This window comes from Aethalodelphis obliquidens, unplaced genomic scaffold, assembly GCF_003676395.1.
Source record: "Aethalodelphis obliquidens isolate GAN/ISIS:26980383/991018 unplaced genomic scaffold, ASM367639v1 scaffold117, whole genome shotgun sequence".
In the NCBI taxonomy this organism is placed as follows: domain Eukaryota; kingdom Metazoa; phylum Chordata; class Mammalia; order Artiodactyla; family Delphinidae; genus Aethalodelphis; species Aethalodelphis obliquidens.
Window position 1 is genome coordinate 785,966 of NW_020838061.1, and position 13,473 is coordinate 799,438.

Genomic DNA, 13,473 nt, shown 5'->3' on the forward strand with positions numbered 1-13,473 from the left:
TTATTCTAAACCTGATAACTGTAGATTAAGAATTTGCCTTCTTACATTTTTCAGGCCCACTCTGGGGCTGCATATGCTCATTAGGCCAGATTCAAAGTAACTGGCAGATTCTTTCCATCAACTAGCGCTTGAAACATCACAAGGCCAACTTACCAACCCTTCGCATATTCTGCCCAGACAGACCTCAGCCCAACCCCCTCTAGCGAAACGGAAAAGGCGCATGCGCAAACGCAAACTCCACGCCTGTACTCCTTGCCACGAACTCCGCCCTACCACCCCCACCTCCCCGCAGAGGTTGTTATTGCGCAGGCGCAGCACCTCCAGCGCGTTTGAGCAGGGCTGTGAGAAATCTGCAGTCCAGTGAAATCTAGAAGTGTTAGAATTCACTCCCCCTCCTTTCTTCGGAGGCAGAGGCGCCACTTTCTCCTACTGAGGGGCCAGAAGCGCGTCCCAAACGTCGCACTCTCTCGGAGCAAGGTCCTTCGTTCTCTGCCAGTGTCTACTGTATCCCTATCCTCATCTCGTTTTTAATCTCACGCTGCCGCCAGGCTTCACTCGGAGGATAGAGGCAGTTGGCTCCCCCAAAGCCGCACCAGTTTGTTGGCAGCCTCTTTAGGCCTCTGAACCTCCGTGCCCCCCACTGGGCAGAGCATTAGATCGGTGCCTTGCTCGCCCTCCTTCGCCCTTCACACCTACCCATGCTGGGTGCTTACCTCGGGCGTGGTGCAGTGACGGGAGGGATCAGAGGATCCCAGATCAAGCCAGGGCTGGGGCAGGCGTATTCAGCGAGATTTTTCCTGGGTCTCCACTGCCTCCTCAGACAATGAAATCAGCGTGTCCGATCATCAATTCTCATCATGATCGTGACGTCACAAAAGACAGCGGCCAATGGGAGCCGAGATCAGCTCCGGACAGTCCCTGGCCTCAGCCCAGAACCCAAGAGTGGGGAGGGGGGAGGAGAAATAGCTGCCTGCAGTGGGGCTGCCTCTTCCCAGCACATATCAGCTGCATCCAAAGCCAGGCCTCTCTGTACCTCTCCCTTCCTGAGTAGAAGTGAACGCCCAGCATCCCTGTGACTATAGTAGTTATATGCCAGCCATTTGAGCAGGTGCTGCCTGGTCTTCCGACTTGAGATTCGCTTGCAGCAGAATTGTTGCACGCTGCCAAAATCAGATGATAACATACAGAAATATAGTTTTTTTTGTTGTCAGTGTTCAATTGACAAATGTATATTCAGTGTTACTGAAATCAAGAAGGTGTCCACTGAGCCTTTAGAATTTGTCGATAAGAGTGAGTGTACTGTTTTTTGTCTCCAGTTGACTCTGGCGACTGAAGAAATTTAAATTATTGCTTCTGTTCACCTAACCTTAATATCTGTTCTGCTGGAAGTTACTTGAGTAATCACCATTACACCATTACAGGAAAAAACCCCTCAAGCCATATGTTACATCAGTTAACACACTTGATACACTCCCAAAATATGCTGGATGCCATGAGAGATGTAGAATTCATTGGTCCTCTGCTATTATAGAACTTATAATATCATTCGGAAGATGTGACTAGCACACATTAAACTTTCACAACAATATAATAAAGTACATGATCATGTGCTTAGTCATGTAGTCATGAACTACAGACAAGAGTTACATCGTTAATGACTGAAAACATCAGTGAGGTGAGGAGAGTTGGGAAACATTGTATGTTGTAATTGAAATTTGAGCTATTTCTTGAATGGTGGATAAGAGAGGATGGAAAACACTGTCTTAAAGGGGAAGAAATGGGCAAAAGTATATATATATATATATATATATATATATATATATATATATATATATAAACTGTGAGGAGGTCCATGATGAAATCAGCCTAACGAATAGAGGGTGTATGTTGAGGACTAGTGGGAGATAGGACAGACTGATACTAAAAGCCTTTGAAAGTAGGCAGAGAACTTTGATTTTTTTAAAAGCCACCAAAGGCCTTAGGGCAGGGTACATCAGAACTCTCTAGTCGATTATTTATAGAGCAGCTTGAGTGTTTTTTTTAAACAAAAGTCAGATCATGCCCAGCTCCAGATTATTCAATGGCTTCCACTCACATATACTACAAAATACAAATTAGCCCCTTCCCATCTCTCTCACCTCACTTCCTGCCACTCTGCCACTAACTAACTTTCCAATCACACCAGCCTTTTCTCCATTTCTCAAACAAGTTAAATTCATGACCACATCAGGGCCCTTGCACTATTGCTCCCTCTGAACTTTGTAGGACGCAGTTCTTCATTTGATTCACATCTCTCCTCAAATGTAACCTCTTTAAAGTATATTAATTTTACGTAACTTCTTTAAAAAGTAACTTCTTTAATTTTTTTTTAATGTTCCCAGAATGGCTCCTTTTTTTTGACAGTCTTAACATACTGAGGAAATAAGCTTGTTGATGCCCCAGAGGACAAATAGGAAAATACAACTCATTGGAAATATCTTAAATAACAAGTAACAGATATGTTTTTCCCACATGAGAAAATAATATTCTAGCTGATTCTTTTTGTCTTAACTAACTGTTTATAGTGTCAAATTGTTACAAGAGAAAACCTCTTGGATATATTTTCATACAAACCCCATGCTTATGAAATCAATCCTATGGATTTAATTCACTGACCAGCTAATTTTTACTCTTTTCCTGAATTCTTCTGAAGGAAAGAATGCCATTCCAAAGAATAGCACAGCTGATCTTTTTGCAGACCATTTATATCTTTAAAAAATTTTTTTAAAACACCTTTATCAGAGAATAATTGCTTTACAATGGTGTGTTAGTTTCTGCTTCATAACAAAGTGAATTAGCTATACATATACATATACCTCCATCTCTTCCCTCTTGCATCTCCCACCCTCCCTCCCTATCCCACCCCTCCAGGTGGTCACAAAGCACCGAGCTGCTCTCCCTGTGCTATGTGGCTGCTTCCCACTAGCTGTCTATTTTACATTTGGTAGTATATATAAGTCCATGCCACTCTCTCACTTGGTCCCAGCTTAGACTTCACCCTCCCCATGTCCTCAAGTCCATTCTCTACATCTGCGTCTTTATTCCTGTCCTGTCCCTAGGTTCTTCAGAACCACTTTCTTTTTTTTTTTAGATTCTATATATATGTGTGTGTTAGCATATGGTATTTGTTTTCCTCTTTCTGACTTACTTCACTCTGTATGACAGACTCTAGGTCCATCCACCTCACTACAAATAACTCAATTTCATTTCCTTTTATAGCTGAGTAATATTCCATTGTATATATGTGCCACATCTTCTTCACCCATTCATCTGTCGATGGACACGTAGATTGCTTCCATGTCCTGGCAATCGTAAATAGAGCTGCAATGAACATTGTGGTACATGACTCTTTTTGAATTATGGTGTTCTCAGGCTGTATGACCAGTAGTGGGATTGCTGGGTCACATGGTAGTTCTATTTTTAGTTTTTTAAGGAAACTCTATACTGTTCTCCATAGTGGCTGTATCAACTTACATTCCCACCAACAGTGAAAGAGGGTTCCCTTTTCTCCACACTCTCTCCAGCATTTATGGTTTGCAGATTAAAAAGTAACTTCTTTAAAATTTAAGGAGGTTGCACAGTAACCATATTTCAAATTGTGATCCTCTCAACACTCCCTATACATACCTATACCCCTTCACTTTTAATATTTCCTTATAACACTTATTACTAATATACTCTATATTTTTAGTTATTGAAAATATAAGGTCCATGAAAGTGGGCTTTTCTGTCTGTTTTATTATTATATACCTGGCATCTAGAAGAGTCCTGGACACAAAGTAGAGAAATCAGTAAGCACTTTTTGAACGAATGACTGAAAGAAAATTTTTCAAGTGGTCGGTCAGTCATCAATTTGCAGTTTGAATCAGATTGGGGATAGGCTGTAGTGAGAGAGGTCTGTTAGATAACTGTAGTAGTAATCCAGGTTCTAGATGACTTGGGGTGAGATCAGGATGTTAAGAGCATAAATAAAGAGAAATAATTGAAGTTGAGACATTTCAAAGAAGGAATGATAAGGGTGAAAGTGGAGAATTCAGAGATGACCAACCTATGATGGATTAACATATTCATTAAGTACCTACTGCATACCTTGAACTGAGGTGATCTGAGAGAAAAAGAAGGGCAGCTTCCCTACCCTTGAAAAATTTATAGCCCAAATGACAAGAAGACATATATGAAACCAGAGTACAAAAAGAGGTAATTAAATTCATCTATTGATCATTCTTCTTTTCCCTTCACACTCCATATTCAAGCCACCAGTACGCTGTATCTTCAAAAATACGCTCCAAAGATGAGCACTCCTCACTTCCACCATTACTACTACACCAGTCACTTCTAGATCGAACCAACACAAAAGCATCGTACATGATTTCCTATCATCTTATATTGTCCTTCTTTGATATTGATACTTATTTTTATCATCAGTTAAAATAGTCTTCACAAAGTTGAATCAGATCATATCATTCCCCAGATTAAAGCTCTCCAAATGCTTCCCATTAGATTAACGATAAAGTTCTAAATCCTTGTTATGGTTATTTTCCACCATTTTTTTCTGCCCTAGTTCACTATGTTACACTGGCCTTTGCCTTTACTCCACTCCCCTCTTTCTGGAAAGCCTGTTCCCTCTTTATAGATGTTACACTTGTGCCTTCTTTGAAAACTCTTTTCTCAGATCTCCACATAGCACACTTCTCCACTCAGATTGTCTTCTAAAATTTACCTCCTCAGATGTGTCGTCAGGGACCAATCTATTTAAAATGGCATCCCCTCTATGACATAACTCACAGAAAGATCCTTTTTGACCCACCTCCTAGAGAAATGGAAATAAAAACAAAAATCAACAAATGGGACCTAATGAAACTTAAAAGCTTTTACACAGCAAAGGAAACCATAAATGAGATGAAAAGACAGCCCTCAGAATGGGAGAAAATATTTTCAAATGAAGCAACTGACAAATGATTAATCTCCAAATTTCAAGCAGCTCATGCAGCTCAACACCAAAAAAACAAACAACCCAATCCAAAAATGGGCAGAAGCCCTAAATAGACATTTCTACAAAGAAGATATACAGATTGCCAACAAACACATGAAAGGATACACAACATCACTAATCATTAGAGAAATGCAAATCAAAACTACAATGAGGTATCATCTCACACCAGTCAGAATAGCCATCATCAAAAACTCTATAAACAATAAATTCTGGAGAGGGTGTGGAGAAAAGGGAACCCTCTTGCACTGTTGGTGGGAATGTAAATTGATACAGCCACTATGGAGAACAGTATGGAGGTTCCTTAAAAAAACTACAAATAGAACTACCATACAACCCAGCAATCCCACTACTGGGCATATACCCTGAGAAAACCATAATTCAAAAAGAGTCATGTACCACAATGTCCATTGCAGCTCTGTTTACAATAGCCAGGACATGGAAGCAACCTAAGTGCCATCAACTGATGAATGGATAAAGAAGAAGTGGTACATATATACAATGGAATATCACTCAGCCATAAAAAGAAATGAAATTGAGTTACTTGTAGTGAGGTGGATGGACCTAGAGTCTGTCATACGGAGTGAAGTAAGTCAGAAAGAGAAAAACAAATACTGTATGCTAACGCATATATATGCAATCTAAAAAAAAAAAAAGGTTCTGAAGAACCTAGGGGCAGGACAGGAATAAAGACGCAGATGTAGAGAATGGACTTGAGGACATGGGGAGAGTGAAGTGTAAGCTGGGATGAAGTGAGAGAGTGGCATAGACATGTATACACTACCAAAAGTAAAATAGATAGCTAGTGGGAAGCAGCCACATAGCACAGGGAGATCAGCTTGGTGTTTTGTGTCTACCTAGAGGGGTTGGAGGGAGACACAAGAGGGAGGGGATATGGGGATATATGTATATGTATAGCTGATTTACTTTGTTATAAAGCAGAAACTAGCACACCATTGTAAAGCAATTATACTCCAATAAAGATGTTAAAAATAGATAAATAAATAAAATAGCATCCTCAAATCACTCTCTATCTCCTCTATCCTCCTGCTGTGCTTTATTTTTCTTATACCACTGTAGGAAATCATATAATTTGCTTACTTGCTCATTTTGCTTTTCCCCAAAGGGGTAGTGATTTTATCTTTTTTATTTACTGTTATAGCTCCAATATCCAGAACCATACCTGGCATGTAGTAGGCACTCAATGAGCCTTTTTTATTCAGTGAATGGATATAAGAAAGCATAGATTGTGTGGTATAATCTATGCTAGAGTAACAAATATTCAGAAGTCAGAGATGTTTCTAGTATCATGGCTTAGGAATATGTACCTACCCTGTTCACAATATATTAATTAAATCCATGTTTATTGAATTTTTAGATGAAAACAATCTGGGAGGAATAATTAAAGCATATATATTAACCAAGATTTCAAAGATCTCAAAAGACTCAACATACAAATGGAACAAGAATAAGTTTGGCAGGGCCCAACAGTAGGTCTTACATTTATGTTTACAAAAATCAGTTGCAGAAGTACAGGATGGGCAATAAATACCTAAGGTGGGAAATAATTTATTTCAAAATGTTATAAATTCAATATGAGCTAGTATACCATAGATGTTAAGCAAGATAATTGAGACAAACTGCATTAAGAAAAAGCATCTAAAACAAGGAAGTTCTACTATCCTCTACCTTGATCAGACACATTTGCTCTTTTCAGTTGATTGCCCCTCATTTTAAAAGAAACATTCACAAACAGCTCCATATAGAGAAGGGCAATTAGGAATGATGGGGCACCTAAAAAATATATGATATGAGGCAAGGCTCCAGGAACTGAGGTTGCTTAATTTAAAAAGGGGAAGATCTGGAGAGAATATAACTATCTTCAAATATTTGAAAGACTACTGGGGAAAAACACATGTGATTTATTGTGTGGTTCTCCAGAAGGCAAAACCAAGGCCAAAACAGACAACTAACAGGGAGACAAGTTTCAGCTTACATTCAAGCATTCAAAAATGATAGGGACTGCTTTGTAAAGTCAAAAGGCCTCAATCATTGGGAATGTACACAAATAATGAATATCAATCAATTAATGAAGCCTTAATTATATTGAGTGACTACTAAAGTTCATTCCAACATAGACTTTACTGACTTCTGCATCATATCATATAGGAATTAAGAAAATGCCTTAAAGGTAGAAGTGGATTTGGTTTCTTAGGATTTGGTTTAGTGGAGTTGAATGGGAGGAAATTTCCAGGTTGGAATTCCACTAATAAAAGGCAAAAAATTTACTATTCTTCAGTAGGTAGAATCTAAATAAAACATTTCACAGTGTATTTTGGGTCAGTATAGGGCTGCATACACCAAAGGAAGTGCTTTCAACTTTCATTTTCCCTGTTTAAACTTTTCCCACTAGTAAGCAATTCATTTACCTATTCATTTTAACCAAAGCAACTATTTATTGATACAGGTGAAACCTTCCTGTATAAGTCCAGAACACAGCTCTAAACAATATAGCTTGGTAGGTTAAAAAAAACTAATTTCTAAGCTATTTCAAATTAGGTTAATTTCTCTGATCAAGCTGATGTCATTAACCAGAAGCTCAATGCTTTTTTTTCTAGATTGCTCATGTTCTTTATGTCTCTTTCACTTTTTGCTGCACAACTTTTAGGCATTTTGGAGTTTACGGACATCTCCAATAGAAGTTGTGCACCAAAAATGGATGAGAAAATTAAAATAAAGTGTCCTCCTTTTAAACTCTCTTGATTCAAAGCGTGAAGGAAATAGTTTAAAAATCAAAACACAATGTTAAATGTATAGGTTCTCCCAGTGCACCGTTCTCACATTGTAGCAGTCGCTGTCAGTTGCCCACCCATCCACCTCCCCTCCTGCCCGCCTCCCTCCCGTTTCTTGTTAACAGGACAGGCAGGTTTGAGCCTGCAGGAATAACTCATAATTGATCTCCAGTGTGTCTCAACAGATGCTTATTAAAAGGCTTTTAGGATCTCTGGTCCCCACTCATTAAATGACAATAGCCATTGTTGATAACTAAAAATTCCCTCCCCTCTCCCCCACACTCCCCTACATTTTCAAACTCCTGTTACTCCTTTTTGCCAAATATTCACTTTCCTAAATTCTCTTGCAGCCAGTGATGACCACATGACCTGGCTAATAAGAAGAAAGGGGAGTAAAGTTCCACTAATAAAAAATAAAATTCTGCCTTGTCCTCTTCTCTTTCTGCATTGAATATAATGGTGTCGGATGTCATGTTTGCGGTGCAACAGCCATATTTAGACCCTGAGTGTATTCGTTTTCTAGGGCTGCTGTAACAACTTACTACAAACACAGTGACTTAAAACAACAGAAATTAATTTCCTCACCGTTTGGAGGCCAGAAATCTTAAAATCAAGTCCACAGGGTTGGTTCCCTCTAGAGGCTCTAAGGTAGAATCCATGCCTCTCTCTTAGCTTCTGCTAGTTGTTGGCAATGCTTGGAGTTCTTTGGCTTGTAGACACTTCACTCTAATATCTGCTTCTATCTTCACAGCACCTTTATCTGTGTTTCTCCTTCCCTTCTCTTCTAGGGACACTTGTCATTGGATTTAGGGCCTATCCTAATCCAGGATGACCTTATCTAGAGATCCTTAACTTAATTGTATCTGCAAAGAATCTTTATCCAAATAAAGTCACCTTCGTAGTTTCTGAGTGGACATACCTTTTGGGAGAGCACCGTTTCACCTACCACAATGAGGTAAGACATCTAGGATAGAAGCTCAACATTTGAGAATGCCAGAGAAGAATGCTAGAAAGATTGGGGTTTGTGATGTTATCATACACTCTGATGGTTTTTGAGCCACTCATACAAGCCTGGAATTTCTCACCTCAATTAATCAAGAAGTTTTGGAATAAGAGCTAACAATTCTTCTTCAGACACATATGCTCGAGATTTCCCTGCAGTTCATTGTTGCTTTTACTTAACAATCAATTTACTGGAACCTGGCAAATTCAGCAATAAAACTGGGAAATTCAATTTACTGTAAATGATGATTTTTTGTTGACTAGAGAAGATATAAGAAACAGGAAAAAATAAGGGCACTGTATCATTGTGTTGCCTTATTTTGACTGGAAATGCTTAATTTCAATTATTCATGGTAGAATTTTATAGGAAGGTGGCTAATACGTTCTAGGAAGCTGCATTGAGGGAACACGGAGGGAGCCAAATGGCAGCCTGTGAGCTCACAGTCCTCCACACAAAACCCTTCCCGGGGGTGAGATATGGAAAACAGGAAGGAAGAGTAGAGTTCTTCTTGCAGTCAGGTAGCTGGCATTTTCTGTGTTAATCCTTTTAAAATTAGCCAAGTAGCATATATATTTTCTTTGTCCTTTTAATTTCTTTATATATGTCTTAAAATATGTAGAATTTTATCCAGATGCATAAATGCAATTGTATGTGGTTCCTCTTTGTTTTTTCTTTTTCTTTTATTATTAACACCCCCTTCCCTTTCTTGTCTTTCCTTTACCACCAGGTTTCTACCCCCGACCTACTTGCTCCCAGAGCCCATGGTTACAACCTGGTGTGTGTCCATATCTTTCTCCATCTACACACATACTGGGTGAAGCCATAGCCAGGCCTGCCCACAGAAAGCTCCTAAGTGGATATAAATGGTAAAGGCCTGGATCCTGCAAATGCAGGAAGTCACACAACCTGAGATTCAGGCACCAAAAAGGGAGCTCCCTCAGTGTGGACCAGCAAGTTTCAGCTCCCAGGCCCTGAGCAGTGACCCTGGCAGACAGGGCTTGTGGAGGAGCAAGATTGCTGACTGATGTGTGTGTGGTATAAGCAGATGCTGGCAGGCCTTTATGGGGGTAGAAAACAAAAGCCCAGGAATGCAACCTCCTCACCTGGCTGGAGCCCTCTGCAGGAAGAAAAGTAGGTGACCACAAAAAACCACCCTCTTTCAGATGTTCCCTTTGTCTGGGCTGTTCTCATATACTTTTTAGGTTCAATGGAGCTTGTGAGTAGGACTAACAGCATTCAAGGGTTTCATTCTGCCATCTTTGAACCCAGTTTAGGTCTTCTCAGTTTCAGGCATAAGGCCTAAATCAAGAGTAATTTTTAAATTAGTTTATATATCGAAAATTGGGTTAGAATATAATATGCATTCTTCTGTATCTTCCCTTTTCTAGCTTAAGCAATTGTCTCCGATGCAACTGGCATGGCACCCATGCATCCTTCTGCTATTGCATAATATTCCATGGTGTGTGTATTCCATTCCTGTTCATGAGCGTCCTCACCATTTCCAGTTTTTCTTTTTTCTTTCTCTTCTTTTTTCTTTTTTTAATGGCTATGAAAATTTCTACAATAAGCATCTGTCCTGAAGCACAAATGCTTTTATTGCCATGGAATGGATTCCCACGAATGAAATTACTGCAACATGGATGAACCTTGAGAACATCATGCTAAGTGAAAGAAGTCAGTCACGAAGGACCACGTGTTATACCATTCCATTTACATGAAATGTACAAAATAGGCAAATCCAAGGAGACAGAAAATAAATTGTTGGTGGTTGGCTAGGGCCTGGTGGTGAGAGTGGTTATAGGGAATTGGAGTGATTGCTAGTGGATGCAGGGTGGGTGTGGGTTCCTTTTGGAGTGATGAAAATGTTCTAAAATTGGTTGTGGTGACACGTGCACAACTCTGGATATACTAGAAAACATTGGAGTGTACACCTTAAAGGTGTGAATTGTATGGCATGTGAATTATATCTCAATAGAGTAATAGAAAAAGAATGAGAAAAATAAATAAATAAATTTATAGGTTCTTAATGGATTTCAATTATCCACGACAGTCTTGTTCTTAGTATTTTGGTTAGTTAAAGAGATGTTGCTTGAAGGAACTTCCTACACCTTACTGTGGGGGCAGGTCAAAGTACAATTAAGAGGAAAGTATTCTCTCATACAATGTTTAGGGGAAAACCCCTGAGAAACATTAGTCTGTCCTCTTCTGCTATAATAATTCTGTAAATGACCTCTGCAGAATACCAAATTTCTACTTTGTACTTTACTTATTAAGGTAGCTCATATAGAAAAAGTATTAATGAAATTTGTTCACCTAGCAAATTTCCAAAATGAAACTGATTTCTGAGCTCCACTGTGGTTTTTGAGATATGATATATTATTAATATTCCTGTTTGTTTCTACTTAAATTGAGCATATTTTCCCTGGATCATCACCTGGGAACTTTTAGGAATACACTTTTTGGGGCCCCATATACAGATTCAGAAACTCTGAAAGTGGGGCCCAGCAACCAGTGTTTAGCAAGCCATACAGGAAACTCTTATGTATGAAAAAGTTTGGGATCCAGTATATTAAGATCTAAGTATGAGGGGGAATGATGGAGGCAATTTTATTCCACAAACACTTATTTAGCTCCTGTTATGTGTCAGCCACAGAGAATTTACTAAAACATGATTTATTTTCTCAAAATATTCATATTCTAGGGCTTCCCTGGTGGCGCAGTGGTTGAGAGTCCGCCTGCCGATGCAGGGGACACGGGTTCGTGCCCCGGTCCGGGAAGATCCCACATGCTGCGGAGCGGCTGGGCCCGTGAGCCATGGCCGCTGAGCCTGCACGTCCGGAGCCTGTGCTCCGCAACGGGAGAGGCCACAACAGTGAGAGGCCCGCGTACCGCAAAAAAAAAAAAAAAAAAAAAATATTCATATTCTAGTACAGCAGTCACAGACTTAAAGAGAAAACGCAAAATAGTGAGATAGAGATGGGATGGAAGCGGGGGTTGAGAGTGGATCTAGGAAAACTACAACTACAAATATGAGTGATCAGCATTTGCAGCGTGGAGTTCTGCTTCTGAGGTGTCAACAGCTATATTCCTGATATTTCTCTGAATGTTTTTCCTTTTAGTCATGTTACTGATTGCAGAATAAAGTGAGGGGCCAGAGCCTTAGTTATTCTACTTTAGCAGTTCTGCAAAGCAAACCGCTAGGGAAAAAAAAAAAAGCCCAAACCAAAAAACAATAAAACAAAACCAAAAAAAAAAATTCAACATTTTCCATACATCCATAAAATGTCCACTTATAAACATCTCTCTTTAGATGGCACAATGAAATGGATTCCTTTTTTTCTCTATTTCCATATTGAAATTTACTTGTAGCATATTGACAGATATCTAAGACACCTACATAATTACATTGGCTGACTTCTACAAGCAGCTTGAAACTTCTTTATATGGGGAAAGAAATATACTGCTTTATCAAGGTTAAACTGCCTTTCTTTAAATTCTAAAATGGTTCTCAACCATCTAGGGGATTAGGGATACTTTTGTTAATATGACATAGCCATGGATACTTTCCCCAGAAATATACTCACATAAAAATTTGCATGACATTTATTGTGGGAGGAGACCATGGATTTCATATAGATTATCTGTGAACTTGCTGACCTGGGTATATTCTAGGAAATAACTTTCCTGTTATGTGCTTTGAGATGATACACAAAGTGATTTATTTGGTAATGAGTGCTAGTAGTAGACTAGATAAATTGCCAGGAAAGGGACTAGTTATTTAATTAGCACTATGAAGTGTGGGCCATCCCAGAATGCCTCAAATCATTTGACAAGCTTTTGAAAAACCACTCTGCACTAAAAATATAAAGGATTGAGGTGGCTACTTTTCAAGTAGATTGAACAAGGAAACACCTATCTCATTTTTCACATCATCTTACCATCACTTTTTCTGGATAAGGAAGAAAAAATGAATTACCTAAGGTCAATGGATCAGTAATTTACTAAATGATATACTTTTGATCAAATACAGTTGATGATCTTTTGGGGTTTTTTTGTTTGTTTTTGCGGTACACAGGCCTCTCACTGTTGTGGCCTCTCCCGTTGTGGAGCACAGGCTCCGGACGTGCAGGCTCAGCGGCCATGGCTCACAGGCTCAGCCGCTCCACAGCATGTGGGATATTCCCCGACCGGGGCACAAACCTGCGACCCTTTCATTGGCAGGCAGACTCTCAACCACTGCGCCACCAGGGAAGCCCGATCTTTTGAAAGTGACTATTAACAATCATGTCATTTCCAGGACTAGGTAGTGGATGAAAGTTGAAGAGCTAAGGACTGGTAAGATGAATTAAAGGATCTAAGTGCTGTGTCAAAGCCAAGGTGGAACCAATGGTCTGAAACCATTTGAATAAAACAAAGTAAGTGCACATAAAATGTCCAATAGTGAGAACAAGACAGTGAGGCCAAAATTATAGGCAGTTAGAGAAAACGTATCAGACATGTAGCAAAAGACAGCAGGCAAAATTCTGGATCCAGAGGTGCCAGACTGGATTACAGAAATCAAGAATTCAGTTAAAGAAAATAAGCATCAGAAAGCACGAAAAATATTGGGAAAACAGCATTAGGATCTAAGTTGGCAGGCAAAAAGTTGG

At 39.4% G+C, this 13,473-nt stretch overlaps 1 protein-coding gene across 1 annotated transcript in view; it reads right to left on the reverse strand.

Annotated features, from left to right (window-relative positions):
- The window catches only part of HDX (highly divergent homeobox), a 177,574-nt gene extending 176,749 nt beyond the window's left edge, over positions 1 to 825 (reverse strand). The window contains exon 1 of the mRNA XM_027097871.1: positions 714 to 825. The gene's annotated coding sequence lies outside the window, so the exon portion shown is untranslated. The remainder of the gene's footprint in view (positions 1 to 713) is intronic.
- Positions 826 to 13,473: the final 12,648 nt, after the last annotated feature.